Below are 3,981 nucleotides of genomic sequence, written 5' to 3'. Positions count from 1 at the left end.
CCCCCTACCCCCCACCAATTTTTAAACTTTAAAAATCTTTACAGGATAGTTTCAGGGTTTATTTTAAATTAAAGTATATCTACTTCTGCAACGAAAAATCTAAAACAGCGATTACTTAAAACACGAAAACAGTGAAACACTTTAAGGCAAAATGTACATTATCGCTCATCCACATTATCATAAAATGATAACATTATGACAATAAAAATAACGATGACCTGTCCTTTTTCATCTTGTGCCCATTTCTTTACAGCACACTAAAACAGCCTATCATTAAAAAGAATGTCAAGACACCAACCTTCCTTCCTTCCATTAACTCAATACATACACGTGCCTTTCAACCACGAATTCTTCTCTGCAGGCTGGTAAGTTCACTACAGCAGTCGGAAACATTCAGGATTTCCCGCTAAAATCTCCACATCACAGTTCACAAAGCCATGACAAGTGGTTCATACTTGCACACCCAAAATAAAAATAATTGAAGAGCACAGGGGATAAACGACTGTAGACACAAACTGGAAATTGTGAGGCTGCAAATTTTAAAAGCTTGTGGACTCATAACTTCCTATTTGTTTGACTGGTGGTTTATTGTTAAGTGTTGTTGAATGGGAAATCTAACAACAATAATCAACCAACAGTTGAACAGAAATACAGTTATGAGTCAACAAGCGTTCAAAATGGATACCCTCGCGATTTACAGTTTGCGGCTGAAATCGTTTCTCCCCGGTAGTCTCGGAAAACCCCAACCATACACGGTGCATACATCATTCCCTGCTGCAAGAAAAAAACTCGACTCCATTCAACTCTTTTTTTACGGGACAAGGAAACAGTGGTCGAGTTAGCGAGTCGATTCTTTTTCTCGTAACAGCATCGCTTTGCTCATACTCATTGCATTTGAAACTTTCTGACGGCTTTCTTTATAGTGGCAACCAAAACAACACTCCAGACTTTAAAAGAAAGACCAAACAAGCATTGAGAAGACCACGGCATTTTCACATATGTGAGGCGTGCTGACAAAATGAGTCACTTATATCGCAATCCAAGAATGGAGATGTCAGCTGAAAATCTATACTGCGGTCAGATTTAATAGTCTCTCAATTGACACCATTTTGTTCAAGTCTACCGAGTCTTTTATTTTTCCATACTTACAAATTGTACAAACTCCCTTTAAAAAGTTGAGGTATCAATTTCCATAAGGCTGAAATCTGAGAAGTAACTCATTTTGTCAGCACACCTCATATATATGTGAGTATCAGATAGGAGCAATGAATGACGCATCAATGCATACAAAGTAAGGCAAGTAACTCATTGCTTTACTAATGCCCTATCCAAAACCGTGGACGTTATGAGCACGAAACACACACACACAAACGTTTACACACAACGACAGAACCCACACACTCAACACAGAACAACTGAATAATGTCTGTTTAATAAATACCGGCGTGAATAAGAAAAAAAGGGACTTTTACAATGATACATATATATATATATATCGTAGTATACAAGAAAATAAAAAAGAAGAAGACAAAGAAATCAATGATGACCACGATCCTGAGGTTACTGTTTCACATGAACAGAAACAAGACCTCCCAGTCCTACACAATGGAACCTGTGCATATAAAAGAGTCGGATACTCAATGACAACAGAAAAAACCCCAAAACTATCCACATAACTAACAAAAAGCGTCTTCACCACTTTGCCATCATATTTTAGGGAAAATCCAAAGAAACTGGGTGGTAAACATCGCCAATCGGCGAGATGAGACGTCAAAGAAAATTAACCCGAAAAGAAGTGAGTGAGAAAAATTCTAGCCAATTCAAAAATATCAATAAAATGTTAAAAAACCAAACAAAAAACCAACCTTCCATCATCTCACACCCGCTCTTTGAGACAAGAGACAAATATTATATTCTTAAAACTTCATCCACAACCTAATAAAAAGTCCTGAAATATATATATATATATAAACATACACAAGCAAGCAATGTACGCATCCTGGCATACATAAACACAAACATTTGGGAAACTGAACCTCCGCGAAAGATTGCAAAAAGCACCAGACATTGATGTTTCTCTTCAGGCATGAGGCAAAAAACAAATGAAATGACTAGCTAGTTCTTTTCACAGATTGGTCAAACTTGTGCACCTACTTTCAGACTTGCCTCCTATTCATCTTCCTCGACTAACACAGCACACAGTCAACACTACAGACAAACAAACAAACTTGCCTCACTCCCACTCATCTTCCTCCACCAAACACAACACGCGCCGTAAGCTGATAAAACGCCTTTTTTTTTCTTCACAGCAGTTTCGAGAAAAAAAACAACAGGTTTTTTGTCAGCTTAACCCTTGAAAAATAGAGTGATGCTATTATGTTCAAGTCTACCGTGTCTCTCAAGAAGGGAATCAAACTCGGGTCTTTGCATGCCACGAGAAATCATTTAACCACTACACCACAGAACCCAGTCCACAAAATACATGCTCAACATTCCACATATTATCTTATTAATATAACAAGCTACTACTCCTCCCACAAGTCAGTGTTCCCAACATGCCCTGAAACTTAACTCTTTGAGTCCTGAGTTTTTTCCACCGTTTCCCACAGTTTTTTTCTACAGTCACCTAAACCTAGTGCACTATGTCTCATTATAACCCCAAAAGCTGCCTCCAACTTCTGAATAGCAGAAACAAAGGATTAGTCATTACTAAAAAACTTGGTTCGGGAATAGTTCCAAAAAACAAGCAAAAACTAGAACTAAATGAAACAAAACAGTTGTCACTAGTATCGGACGCTCCCAGCATCCGATGGGGAACAGGGTTATTCCCGCCGGACGCTACCAGCGCCTAATGGGGTTCAAATAGTTAAAGCCTACCCTCGACAACGGGGAGCTTGTACGTGGATTTCAAAATCAACAACAACAGCACTCCCTGGCAACTAGCAACATTGCCCCTCAGAAAACCAAAAAACAATCGATGCAATCTTGGTCATATATGTGAGGCAGCGTGGTGCAATCAGGCGCTAGTAAAAATAATGAAAGTGAAGAAACTGGCATTTTCCCGGAGGTTTTGGAATTTTAATCGAATTTTTGTTTTACGCAACTTTGGCGGCTAATTTTACCTCTGAAACCAGGCGACCCCCCCCCCCCCCTACGGCATTTGTTGCCAAACGGCATCACTATTCAGAAGTAGACCACTCGACTGCCCCAGCGCGCCCAACTGCTTCAATCACAAGCATCTCTTCTATTCAAGGTAGATGGGTAATGTTTTCACTGAAAGAAAGGCGAATGAACAAGCTTTAGGGAGATACCAATAACTTCATATACCCGAAAATTTACGAGCGCCTATTCCACCCCCGTCATGATACAATTATGTTGTTCACGCCCACTTTTTAGCCCCCACGAGCAGCCCCTGTTCAAGTTTAAGACAATATCTATGAAAAGTTGATAGTCTTGAAAACGAACTGTGGGAATGAAATGTTAAGGACGCAGTAGACACATACTTGTGGGGCAGCAGACCAACATCCGTGTTGTGGCGACATTTCGAACTGTACAGATCTACATAAGCATTCATAGCATGCGTGTTGTAGTGTACCTTACACAGAGTTGGAGATAAAGAAAATCGAATTGAAATATCTGGTCGTATTAATAATATCGAAGGTATGCTTCTAGAACAGTATCTAGAACCGTGCGCAGTCAAGAGTCATTGAAAGCGCAAGAATGTCTGTCTACAAAAAGAAGTAAAAAATATGCAAAATGATTATATCTATCTAAATAATAATAATCAAATAAATAAGTAAAGAGATGCACCAACACAATGCATAACACTCTGAATAATTGAGAGCGAAGAGAGAGCCTCCCCCTCTCCAAACAAACGACCAAAAAAACCCCATACAAACAAAAAAACAGACAAACAAGAAACAAACACACGAGACACAAATAAACCAAAAAAAAAGAACAAAACAAACAAACAAACAAGGG

The sequence above is a fragment of the Aplysia californica genome, unplaced genomic scaffold (genome assembly GCF_000002075.1).
Source record: "Aplysia californica isolate F4 #8 unplaced genomic scaffold, AplCal3.0 scaffold00685, whole genome shotgun sequence".
NCBI classification, from domain to species: domain Eukaryota; kingdom Metazoa; phylum Mollusca; class Gastropoda; order Aplysiida; family Aplysiidae; genus Aplysia; species Aplysia californica.
The sequence above is the reverse complement of the archived record's forward strand: the minus strand, read 5'-3'. Positions refer to the sequence as shown.